This window comes from Nyctereutes procyonoides, unplaced genomic scaffold (genome assembly GCF_905146905.1).
Source record: "Nyctereutes procyonoides isolate TBG_1078 unplaced genomic scaffold, NYPRO_anot_genome, whole genome shotgun sequence".
In the NCBI taxonomy this organism is placed as follows: Eukaryota; Metazoa; Chordata; class Mammalia; order Carnivora; family Canidae; genus Nyctereutes; species Nyctereutes procyonoides.
Genome location: NW_026575028.1, coordinates 3,472,378 through 3,485,471, shown reverse-complemented (window position 1 = coordinate 3,485,471; position 13,094 = coordinate 3,472,378). Strand labels below are relative to the sequence as shown.

General features: G+C 51.8%; 1 protein-coding gene across 2 annotated transcripts in view; it reads right to left on the bottom strand.

Moving 5' to 3' along the window:
- NINJ2 (ninjurin 2) overlaps window positions 1-13,094 on the bottom strand; it is an 84,456-nt gene that overhangs the window by 2,719 nt on the left and 68,643 nt on the right. The gene's annotated exons all lie outside the window — the stretch shown is intronic.

The window sequence follows — 13,094 nt, the reverse complement described above, 5'->3', positions numbered from 1 at the left end:
GGGGAAGCTACAGCCTAGAGGCAGGGAAACTAATCCTGCAGATGAACACAGGTTATCTACTAAGTGGATGGATGGATGGATGGACGGATGGATGGATGGATGGATGGGGCAGGTCTCAGAGGGTTCTGGACGTTCCTTCTGGATTCTGGGCTTGTCTGGAGCCAACTGGCCTGGTTGGCCAGTGCCCTACAAAGGCCCCAAAGCTTCAGCCCATTTGGTAAAGGTTTGTCTCGGATACAAAGGACACTTTAGTAAGTGAGAGAGTCTGTGGAGCAGCCCCCAGGCCTCCCCACAATCCAAAGTGCTTCCGACATGGGAACAAGGGTACCAAAATTGTCCTGTGGGCCATCCCCACGCCTCCTCTCCTTATCCCACTGTCTGGTATGTCTGATGGCTACATGTTTTGCACTTTTTACTCCCTTCAAATGTAGCTCTTAGTTCAAGATCTGAGAAAATTTGAAATTACAGTGAAAGCATCAAAGGAGACCCCTTCTCTTAAAATTTGCATATGAACAGCTGACAAAACCTTAAACCCAAAGCTCTAGTGTTGTGTTTGAGCATTGCACAAAAAGTGTGTGAAGGTCTGGGAGACAGAGGGTATTATTTGGGGACACAAAGATCTTCCGAAGCTTTCACCAAAAATACTATCTATAAGTTTTTTGTTTTTAAGATTTTGTTTATTCATAAGAAACACACAGAGAGAGGCAAAGACATAGGCAGAGGGAGAAACAGGCTCCATGTGGGGAGGCTGATGTGGGACTCGATCCCAGGACTCCGGGATCATGACTGGAGTAGAAGGCAGACGCTCACCCACTGAGCCACTCGGGAATCCCTGCTACCTGTGAGTTTTAATGGAGCTGCTAAGCTTCTGTGGCTCTGAGAAAGCCTCTGTAGTTTCACAGAGGGTGTGGGAGGCACCGTGAGGCAGAAGAGGGTGCAGGCCCATCTCTTCCTCTCTGATTTAGGGCCTGCTTTGATTTTGATTTGTGCTAGTTCCGGGCTACCTTCCAGGTAAGGATGCTCTTTCGGGGTCTGGCTGGCGGCGGCGGCGACGTGGGCAGGGTGACCCCCAGGCCCCAGGCCCCGGAGCGTCCACATGGTGGCGTCCGAGGTCCAAAGAAGTCAGCCCCACCCCCCCCCCCCCCCCCCCCCCCCCCCGGCTGAGCGGAGCCTGGCCCTGCTTCTCCCCGAGGAATCCGCGGGCAGGACCCGGCCGCCCGAGCCCGGACGCCGCGGGGGCCCAGCGCGGGGGCCCGGCTTACAAGTCCGGGTGGGCCGCCCCCAGACCCAACAAACACGCGTGTCCAATGTGAGCTCCAGAGAAATCCACTACTCACAGGCCCGGGGGGGGGGCGGGCGACGGTCGAGGGAGGGGACCCGCCTCCCACCCCGGCAGCCCGGGGATGGCGTCGAAGGGGAGATGCTTTGAGACTCTGGAAGAAGGGGCCCTGGAAGGGTCCCCTCGTGGTAGCATCTTTAAAAAAGCGGGACAAGGCTTTTCTTGATCCTCCTTGGCCGCTTCGATGCAGAGGCAGAGGCACGGGCGGGCGTAAAAACCTGCCGGCCCTCCCTCGCGCCCGAGGGTTCAGCGGGATGAAGCCCCAGCCCCGCGGGCGGCCACCGGCGAGGGTCCGCACGAGGGTGGGGCGGGGCGGGCTCCGGGCTCGGCGCTGGCCCTTTAAGCCGGGAACAAAGGCGCGGGAATGTGGGCTGGGCCCGCCGGCGGAGCCACCCAGCCTGAGTCATTTGTGTTTCGCGGGACTGGGGGCGTCGCTGGCTGCCGCCTGCTCCCTCCTCTGGTCTGGGCCGCCGGCCCCTGCTGCAGCCTGCGAGGCCTCTGTGTCAGAGCTTCGCCCCCTCCACTCCCCTCCAACCCGCAGGCCTCGCCCCTGCTCCTGGCCCCTGTCATCTGGCTCCTCAGAGGACGACCTGGGTGGTGGGGGGGGGGGAGTGGGTGGGACTCCCAGGCTTTGGGCCCAGCTCTGCCTCTGGGCCTGGCACTTTGGGCCTCGGTTTCCACACCTACGACGGAGGAGGCAGATCCCATCCCTGGAGAGGGAGGAGGCTGTGGAGAGAAGGAACTCATTCCATCTCTGTTTCTCCCTAAAGGAAAGAGCCCTTCCGAGCTGTTCTCCTGTTTTCCTTCAGTCTGGGCTGTCTTTCAGGAACCCTGTCTCTCAGGAGCTTCTTACTGCGCCCCACCCCACTCCACCCCTCCCTTTGCACTTGAGGGCAGCAGCAGGCCCAACCAGAGACTCCAGAGTCCCTGTTCAAAATGCATATCCTGTGGGAAAGGCAGCCCACCAACATCAGGCCAGCCAGTGACACCTGAACACCAGAAGGAGAGTTGGGGTTTACCAGGCTGGAGCAGGGGTGGGTGTGTGGGCTGATGGGAGTAGGTCCAGGGTCCCGTTCTGGAACACCATGGGGCTTCTGGACACCAAGAGGGCATGGGCTTGCTGATTGGGTTGGGAAGGTGCACGGAGCCTGGAGAATACCCCAGACCCACTGCACAGGTTTCCCGGTTTGCCCGCCTCCTGGGCCTGCCCCAGCACAATCATTTCCTCTCTCTTCCTTGTCCTTCCCTCTTGTTTCTACTCAGATTTCCTTGTCACCCTCTTTGTCCTGCCAGGTCCCAGCTCCCAAGGCTTGTGTGGATTCCATCCCTGGAAGTCATGGATTGCTCCATTGTTCTGCCAGACAATTATGTGTCCCTTCATCCTTCTTGGCCTCTATTTTTGTTTCTTTACACAACTTGAGTTGGATAGGAAAGGAATGCCTCTTTTAACAGAAAAGTAAACAGATTTTTACATTGTTAATTGACATTATGGTCAGTGGAGACCACAAGCTCCAAGAGATCATTCTGTCCTTCCACGGAAACAAGATTTTAAAGGGATAAGTAGCGGTTCTACCACAAAGCCATGGCATCTACTGAGTGTTAGGACCTGGAGCCGGGAGGGAGACAGGGAGTGCCCTGTGGGGAAGGAACAGGCCAAGATGCAGGGCTTTGTGGCAGCCAGGGAGGTTATCGCAGAAGGCACCCTGGATCCGGGTTCAAACCCTGGGTCGGCTACAAGCTGGAGGTATAAGCAAGCCTATAACTACCACTGGGCTGCTTTTTTTATCTGTGAGATGAGGAGGGTTAGAATACATGATTTCTTGGGTCCCTCTGAACACAGAGTGATGTAGGAGCAGAAGCCCCAGGACTGAGAGTCTCAGGGGTGGAGGACATGCCCCTGAGAGAGGCAGAGGTCAGGCAGCTGGGGAGCCAGGCACAGAGGCAGATCCAATGAGTCACTTGCCTCAGGCAGCTCAAGGGCATCAGTGACCCTCCAGTGAGTCATTATTGTCAGCCCTGAGAAAAGCCATGTGTGTGTATCATCTCCCTGTGGATCAGCTCATACTCAAGGCTGAGGACAAAATAGGCCCAGAGGAGCCCTTGCCTGTTGGCCCTTCTGTTGGTCTCAAAATGACTGACTATCCAGAAAAGCCAGGCCTCTCCTGAAAAGCAGATGGGAATGAGCCCCACCTTTGGAAGGCTGCTTTGGGAAAGGGCGGGTCCCAGCCCAGGAAGAATGATTTGCTCAAGCGTTTGGATTTGGGCGACCTACTATGCCAATGTGTTCTTAATTAGGTACCTGAACTCCCTAATCCTCTGTCAGAATTAAGTTTGAAAGGGTGCCTAGGGAGCCCATACCTGGAACCTGGCACAGGGTTGAACATGGGCCCGGAGTCATCTTATTGAGTCCTCACAAGAACCCTGTGAGGTTGGTGAAGGCGTGGTCACGGTGGTGAACAACTGTAGGCTCAGAGAGCCTAAGTAAGTTGTACAAGGTCACAGAGCATGGTGTGTATCCCAGTTTTCTATGTACCAGGCCCTACCCAGCCACCTTCCAGAAGTCATAGGCATACTCCCTGCATCCAAAGAGTTAAGGATGGAGGGCAGCCTGGTTGGCGCTGCGGTTTGGCGCCGCCTTCTGCCCAGGGCATGACCCTGGAGACCAGGGATCAAGTCCCACATCGGGCTCCTTGCATGGAGCCTGCTTCTCCCTCTGCCTGTGTCTCTGCCTCTTTCTGTCTCTCTGTGTGTCTCTCATGAATAAATAAATAAAATCTTTAAAAAAAACCAACAAAATTTAGGATGGAAAGATAAACATGTGAATTCAGAAGAAAGAAGACAATTTGTCCCTAAGGATACACATGCACACTTGCTAAGGGGAGGTAAAATGCCCTTAGCAGGTGAAACTTCCCTTAGGCAGCATCCCTGAGTCCTGCATCACATTGCAGAGAGGACACTCATCCCAAAGTCAAAGGGCTTGGGTTCAAACTGGAGAGAGATGACCCAGGCAGCAGAGGAGATGGGGCTGAGAGAGAGATTTTTATCCATAACTTTTGAATTTTCAGCCATTTGGATGTTTGAACTATCTAAAAAAATAATGATTATAAATTTGAAATGAAAACAACTATCGCCCTAACAAGGCCGATGGTTAGAACAAAGTAGAATTTATGACTTCATCACAGGCCTTGGCTTCTCCTGTCTGTGGAACGGGAGTAGTAGCTGCCCTGTTTCGAACAAAGCTGTTGTTAAAAAGATCAATGAGATAAAATGGGTGAGTGGGCTTTGAACACTGTAAGGTATTCAGATATGAGACAAGAGAGACATCTCTCCCACTCAGGGTTATACTTGCACCTGTGGGCCTAGAGGCATTTTAAATACTATGTTGTGACTCAGGACCTGTCCCAGCCCAAATTTCGAAGGAAGGCATCACTCGTTGTCCTAGCCACCCCTGTGGTCCTTGAAATGCTTGTCTCCGCCTGCTCAGCAACCTGTGTCTTCACCCCAGCAAGCCTCACCATGGAGCTGCCCCAGGCCCATCTGGCAGGGAGGGGAATTCTTCGACAGCCCACCTGCACTGGCCTCTGGGGTCTCTTTTGGGGCTGTGGGTGCGGACCCCAGCTGCGGTCCTCTCAGCTGGCCTCCGTCTCCCCCTCTCTGGCCTGGCGCACTCTCCTCCTCCCGCCCCCAGGAGGGGGCAGAGAGCTAACCTTTACTCATTACCGCTCCCTTGGCCTGTGCCAGGCACAGTGATGCTCAGCAGCCCTGGGCCACACCAGATTACTCACTGTTCCCTGAACACACCCCACCCTTCCCGGCCTGCTCCTGCTCGCTCCAGGAGTGAAGGCCTTTCTTTCCCATGCCCTCTCCACCCACCAAGCCTCCCCTCCCTTCTAGAACCTGTCCCTGGGCAGGCTCTGCCCAGACCCTGGGCAAAGGCTGCCCCGCTCCATACGGGCTTCAGCTTTGTTTAGACCTCTCTAGATGGCTCCTCCGGCCACCTACTTTACTGCGGACTCCTCTTCAGTGTACTTGGGCCCCTTCTGGGCTTAGCTCAGTGACTTACCCACATTCAATGCACAGTAAATGACGATAACTTGGAATTTTTTATTTGAGGTTTTTTTTTTTTTTCCCCAAAAAAAGGTAAAAAGAAAGGATCTTTAGGGTGGGATTTCACTCACAGTGACTTCTGGGTGAAGGGAGTGGTGTTTGGACAGTGAATCTGCCTTTAAAATAAAAGCCCCTGATCCAGGGACAGCCCTTCCTCCTGGCTGGTGTCCTGCCTCAGGGAGTGAATGACTCAGACTGGAAGCTGCTACAGAGATTCGGGCCAAAATCTGTGAAGGCCCAGACCCCTGAGGCCTGAGTCTGGGGCAAACGCTCTGACCACAGGCTTCCGCAGGCCAAGAGCAGTGGATCTCACCCTTAAAAATCAACAGTCTGTAAACCACCTCGGGTGGGGTGTCTTTTGCTTGCTGTTCCAGTAATAATAATATCCAACTAACCCAGAAACCTCCTCGAAGCCTTGGGTGCAGTCTTGCTGAGAAGCTACATCCCTTGGCCCAGGCTGCAAACCAGAGCTTTAGAGCCTGAGAAGGTCTGCAGTGCCACTGTCCATCCACCAGCCACTCCCCCCTCTCCCTCCCTGAAATAGCTCCACCTGCCAGCCGCCTGGAACACAAGGGCTTTGGATCCCTTTGTGAGTTTAGGAGGTGAGATGGTTGCTTTCTAACAAAAGGGGGCTATATATAAAAGGAAAAGAGTGTGCGGGGAGGAACAGGAAGGCACAGGGGTTGTGATAGGAACCCCATGGGGCCTGTTTGCTCTTTCTTAGGAAGCATTTTCCACCTCCCCTGTAAGAGGTCCCCCAGTCAGTGGCTTTCAGGAAAAACCATCTCTCAGTTAGGGTCCAAAGTTAATCATGGATTTACCACATAGAAATTTCCAAAGGATTTTTCTGCTCTCTCCCAATATCCTAAAGAAGAGTACTGTCTAAGTTAGCACTTTGCTCTGGGGCTTCCAGACCCATCTGGCATTTGCTCTAGGCCCCACTTTGTTGTTGTTATTGTTGTTTTTAAGATTTATTTATTTATTCATGAAAGACACAGAGACACAGGCAGAGGGAGAAGCAGGCTCCTTGCAGGAGCCCGATGTGGGACTCGATCCCGGATCCTGGGATCGAGACCTGAGCCGAAGGCAGACACCCAACTGCTGAGCCACCCAGGCATCCCTCTAGGCCTCACTTTGACTTTGTGGTTCTCTGCAGCATTCCCCAGGCCCACCTCACCCATCTCCAATAGGTAAGCTAATTCATCTTTCAAGGGCGAAGGAATTGAGTTAAGATTTGAACAATAATAATGATAATGCTGTATGCCAGACACAACCCCCATGAAGTGGGGGGGATAGCAGTCCCGTTTGACAAGTGAAGTCGTTGAGGCTCAAAGAGATCATCTGCCCAAAGTCACCAGTGTCGGAATCCTAAACCTATATTCTTTCTTCTATAGGAGTGGTTTTTACAGGGTGGTCCCTGTGAAAGCAGCAGCAGCAGCACCTGGGAACCTGTTAGAAATGCAAATTCTCAGGGTCCAGCCCAGACCTACTGAATCAGAAACTCAGGGGTGGGACCCAGCAATCTATGTTTTCAAGCAATTCTCCTGCGAACTCAAGTTGGAGGGTCACTGGTCTACACCAGGCTGCCAAACTGCCACAGCCGATGCTTGCTGGCTTCTAAGCTCCGTGCTGGATTGTCACTGAATTCTTTTAATACCTACTTTACAGATGAGACAACTGAGACTCAGAACAACCCACTAACTTTGCTCTAGCTGCCCCAGCTGTTAAAAGTGTTAGAGCTGGGATTTGAACCCCGGGCAGGCTCTGGAGCCTGTATGCTTAACCTATGACACCATACAATCCCTAGAAGCATAGGCCACGTAAATCTCTCAAGAGTGGACATGAGTCTAAAGTATGTAGAGGTAACATATTTAGATCTTTCCACTGCATAGTGAATAAATAGAAATCTGTATTTCCCACCAGCAGCCAGAGTATCCAGTGGCTCAGAGTATCCAGTCTACCCAGTGCCCAGGGCTGCCTGGCAGCTGCTGATCGCGTGCCTGTTTGTAAGGGTCTGATACATTTACCCTGAGGTTCCGTTTATGTCTTCACTCAGAAACATTTACTGAGCCTTTCTTGGCCTTGTAGAACCTTGGATTTTTGTGGTGGAACCTAAATCCAGATAGGAGGCCTAAACACACGTAAGTGAAAATTACTTTTAGAACAATGAATCTTAAAGCAAAATATCGACATTCCACGTGATGGTGTGGATTAGTTTTGTAGGTGCCTACTAGATAATACATTTTTTAAAAGATTTTATTTATTTATTTGAGAGAGAGTGTGCACACACAAGAAGGGGGAGGAGGAAGGAGAGGGGCAGAGGGAGAAGCGGGGTCCCTGCCGAGCAAAAAGCCCAATGCTGGCTCCATCCCAAGACCCTGGGATCAGGACCTGAGCTGAAGGCAGACCCTTAACCGACTGAGCCCCCCAGGCGCCCTGTCCCCACTAGCTGATATGCTTCTCAAAGGTGCGGATGATTTCCTTGGGGTTTCAGGCAATTAGAATAAGAAGCAGTAAGAGCTGTGCCCGCAGTCTCTGGCGACCGTCCAGGTGAGGAGACCTCATGAAGCAGAGCCTATCTGACAGTGAGATGGGAAAAGGGAAGGTGGTGCATTTCCCACCCCACCCAGGCTTGCCGAGAGAGCCTGCCAAGATTCCTGCCCGGTTCAGTTCAACAAACATGTTTTCGGCCCCTATCATGTGCTAGGCCTCTAGGACAGGGCAGAGATCGCTGCCTTCCCTGTATCCCTATTCTCCTAATCCCCTAAAGTGACAAGGCTTAGCGGAGAATAAAGTGTATAAAGGGGGGAAGCCAGGAGATAAAAAGACCTTTTCAATCCCACCCCAGCAGATCAGCGTCATGGGAACAAGGACTCTTGGCTGTTCACTGCTGTATCGCAGAGCCTGGCACCTCGGCTGGCACACTGAATGAACCAATGATGCACTTGTCACCTCTGTATTCATTCACAGAAGCTTGACAAGCTGTGCTCCACAGGCCCATCTCTTACATGGAGCCCCTTACAGGGGCATGTTGACTTCTGACCCCCTACAGCATTAGCGCACGTGTGTGTGTGTGTGTGTGTGTGTGTGTGCTGCCTCTGTGGCTGCAGTGCCTCAGTACTGACATAGATGAAAATGCCACCGAGGAATGACGCTCTGACACTCACTGCAGCCTCAGAGGCAGATGGGATCAAGACAGAGTGGAGTCTTTCAGAGCAGAGTCTCAGGGACCCCAGCCAGGGTGGAATCTATCATCAGGGTCTGCCAGCCCTACGTCGATGCCCGCCGATGGCTTCAGCCAATCCAAAGAGGTCTTGACTTCACTGCCAGCCTGCCAGTGTGCCAGGATAGCTCTGCCCAGCCCTAGGAGTCCAGCTTGCCCCTCCGGTCCAGCAGACCCCTCCTGGCTTCTCACACCTGCTGGCCCTTCCAGCCTGAGGATCTGCATGTGGAAGGGAGGTGCCAAATCAGACATCCTCCCCGCCCCAGCTCCTGTCCTCTGGGCCACAGCTCTGAGCCGTGGGCCAGGGGCTGGGGAAATGGAGGTTGAGCCAATGGTTGTCACTGAGCTTGGATCAGAACTGAGCCTGGCTGCCTTTTCTTCTCCCAGTGGCCTTGGGCCAGTCATGCAACCTAGTTCCTTTGTGAGGAACTAGTGTATGGTCCAGTCTACAGACACGGAGGGAACGAACCTCTGCCAGACTCTGCCAAGCTCTTAGCAAAAATGGCCAGTGAGTCCAGGCCAGTTCTCACCCAGCCCCCAGACATTCTCTAGAACTAGATCTACTGGGGGTGCCGAACATGTTAAACAGCCCAAACTCCAGAGTTTTTCCAGATTATAGCCTCTCTCTTAATAGCTGCATGTGTTCGGAACTCACTGCCTTCCAGTTACTCTTCTAAGTGTTTTTACGAATTTTCTCACTTGTAGGGACAAGAGTAGGGTCAGAGGGATTGGGCAACATATGTGCGATCACACAGCTAGAGATGGGGGAGTTGAAATTTGAAACCAGGTCTGTCTGAGGCTGGAGCTCAAACTCTGTTAAGCTGTGCTGTTCTGTAAGCTTCTGTTTAGCTTTTGAAGCCCAGATCTCTGAGGAAATATTTCTTTTAGTGCCTGACACAGTATCTGACTAGTAGCGTGTGCTCGGGAAGGAAGGAAGAAGAAAGAAAGGAGGGAGGGAGGGACGGATGGAAGGAGGGAAGGCAGGCAGGCAGGTGGGCTAGCCTTGCCCTGAGCCTCTGGCCCAGACCCAGGCTGGAAGGACTCTCTTCTATAGCCCAGGGCAAAGCCCCAGGGCAATGAGGCAGTTGCTGGGTCACTGCTGTGCCCTCACTCCTGTTCTAAAAATACAAAGAGCCCGGCCTTTCAAGGCTACCAAACAGATATCCAGTTGCTCTCTGGGGTCAGGCTCAATCCTGCCACCTGGCACCTGCTCCCTCTGGGCCCCCTGCCCGAGAGCCGACCCCTGTCATCCCTGTGACTGTTTACTGCAAGACAAAGTCCAGCTTTGCGAGGTAGGAGTTCCAGGGCAGCCAGACCCAGCCCAGCACAGCCTCACGCATGCTAAACTGTGGGACACCAGGACAGTTTGGGTGGCTTTTCCCCTAAGCCCAGTATTGCAAATACTTTTTTGCTGGGGTTCCATTCCTACAGTCATCGAATAGGGACAGTCAGTCTCTCTGGCACTTCTGGAGTTTGAGCAGCAGCTCAGTTCCAGGATTTGGATATTGGCCTCGGAGGACACCAGGAAGCAGGCTTCAGCACTGCCCCTCCATAGCTATGTGACCTGGAACCTGTTAGGCACCTACGAAAAATGGGAATCATGTAATTACAAAACAGTGCTAGTATTATCCCATTTTTAAAGAAATACATTTATATGCATAGGTAAATCTGAGAGGCTATGGGTTAAAATATTAACAGTGTCATGTCTAGACACTAGGATCTAAGGTATTCTTTTCCTTTTTTGCTTTCTCTGTATTTTCTTATTTTTCCTCAATGAACATAAATGTACAGTAAAAAAACCAAAAGGCCAATGAATAGTAAAAGAAAACATGTTAAAACAACAACCACATAATTGGTATTTAAGTGTTTGTCTGGACTTACTGGGCAGTTTGAGAATAATGTTTATGAAAGTAGCTTGTAAACTTTGAAGTGCTTTGCAAGTGTCCTGGGGTTCTCTTTCTTTTTTTTTTTTTAAAGATTGATTGATTGATTAGTTGATTTATTCATGAGATACAGAGAGAGGGAGAGACAGAAGCAGAGGGAGAAGCAAGCTCCTTGCAAGGAGCCCACTGTGGGAATCAATCCTGGAATTCCAGGATTATGCCCTGAGCTAAAGGCAGATGCTCAACCACTGAGCCAGCCAGGTGTCCTCCTGGGGTTCCGAATATAATCCCACCTGAGGGCACTTTCAGGCTGCAGGGATGGGGGGTTGGCGATAACTTCCTTCTACCTTCATGCTGGCAAACCCTATAACTGAGCAGTCCCGCTCTGGACCTAGTGGGTTCTGTACTCATTTGTGGGAAGGGGAGACCACGATTGTGCATTCAACTCTTTGCCTGGGGCTTGGGCATGGCCCATGGGGTAACTACTGGCCTGCTCTGTGGATGAGTCAGCAGTATTCATTGAGCACCCACTGTGTGCAGTGCCCTGTACTCTGTACTAAGAAGATAGCTCTGTTTGCTCTCCAGTCAGCAAACACTTATTGAGCATCTATCTATTTGAGTCAAGTTAAAGCACAGAGGGCATAGTGTGGAGATGACTCATTCAGATGGCGGAGTTTGTAATAAATTATAGAAAGGGTTGGGTGCCATGTGAAATACAGACAAAGTGGGAAAGTAGGAGAACATCCATTGGGGAGGTCAGAGTAGTTTCTCATGGGCTTCAGCACCATCTCAGCTGGACCTTGAAGAATAAGTATCCTTCAGAATGTTCTTCCTCTGGTTCACAGAATCTGTCTTAGGAACCAGCACCCTAATGGGAAAGACTGGTAGATACATGCTAACTGGTTTCCGAATGGGTGTAATATAACCCACAGTAATTTGCAGGGCCCAGTACAGAATGGACATGTGGGGTCCGAGTTCAAAATTATTGAGAATTTCAGATGGTGACAGCAGAACACTAAGCCAAGTGGGCACGGTCTGTAGTGCTGGGTTCTTCTGAGCAGGTACTGTGAAGCAAGGCCAGCCTCCAAGTAAGTGTGGGAGAAGAGGATGAAAGGTTTCTTGTTGCCAGGAGGACCACAAGCCTTGGGAAACCAAGTGACCACTTTACTGTTTGCATTTTGTTTCAAGGTTGACCTCCAGAAGGTGAGGTAACCCAGCCTGATATAATTCTGTATTCACCTTTTCCCTTTGGTGGCCAGTGCAATATCCTGCCTCTTAAATTTTTTTCTTTTTTATTTATGATAGTCATACATAGAGAGAGAGAGAGAGAGAGAGAAAGAGAGAGAGGCAGAGACACAGGCAGAGGGAGAAGCAGGCTCCATGCACCGGGAGTCTGACGTGGGATTCGATCCCGGGTCTCCAGGATCGAGCCCTGAGCCAAAGGCAGGCGCCCAACCGCTGCACCACTCAGGGATCCCATATCTTAAATAACGGTGCCAGAAAGGCTAGGGGCCGTTGGCTCCTTTCCCAAGGGCCAGGATTGGGAAGCAGCAAAGAACACAAATTCAGATGCCTCCAGTGGTAAAAGTGGTGGGACACGCTTCTCACTGGGAAGTGCCAGCCCCACCTAAAGGCATTCCACTTCAAACCACACACACGGCTGTCTGCCAACAGGACATCAGTTTCAGCCCTATGACTAACCCTCTCTTTTTCAAATGGGGAAACTGAGGACCAGAGCAGGCAAGGGACTTGTCCAAGGTCCCACAACTAGACAGTGCTGAAAGCAGAACACAGGTTTCCCTAACTCCCATCAAGTGCCCTTTCCCTAACGCCTGGGTGCCTTTAGGTGCCCTCCGCATAGGACTAATACCACAATGGAGTGGAGTGGTCTCCAGACCTCTAGGGCCCTGCCCTCTTGAGAGAACTGCTATCACTCACTGGAGAATGCAGTTCACTGGGCTCTAGCAGTGTGGAGAGGAGTCAAGATCTGGCTAAAAGATGCTCACCTGCCCTACTTCTATGCCTTTAGCTCCTATCATGGGCAGTTGGTAGAATTGCCGAGGATGGAGAGGTGCCTATACCAATGTCTGGAAAAAACAAAGCCAAAGGGACACAGTAGGTACCCGGGGAACAAATTTTAATCCTGCTATGAACCAACTGTCCAGGAAAGAGGCTCAGACCTTCCTGTGGAATATCTTTGTCAGGGTTAAAGGGTTTTGGAGTCCTGACCTGTGTGGACAAAAAGACTAGGAGAAGCAGGAGTCAAGACTCGGGAAACCAGGGTGGGCTGTGAACAAGGAGGCTGGGATCCAGCTGGAAGCTGTCCCTTCTACAGGAAGCAGGTGCAGGAGCGCCAGGGAATGCAGACAGGTTGAGCCCACCACAGCTAAGCCCCTAGGTAGGAACAAATCCAGTTATTAATCAGCAGCACAAAGTGCCCTGAGGGTGTCAAATATTTACATTGTGCAGGACAGAATATTGACACATGTGTAACCTTATAGGATTTCCATAGCTGCCTGAGGACATAGGCTGAGGTCACACA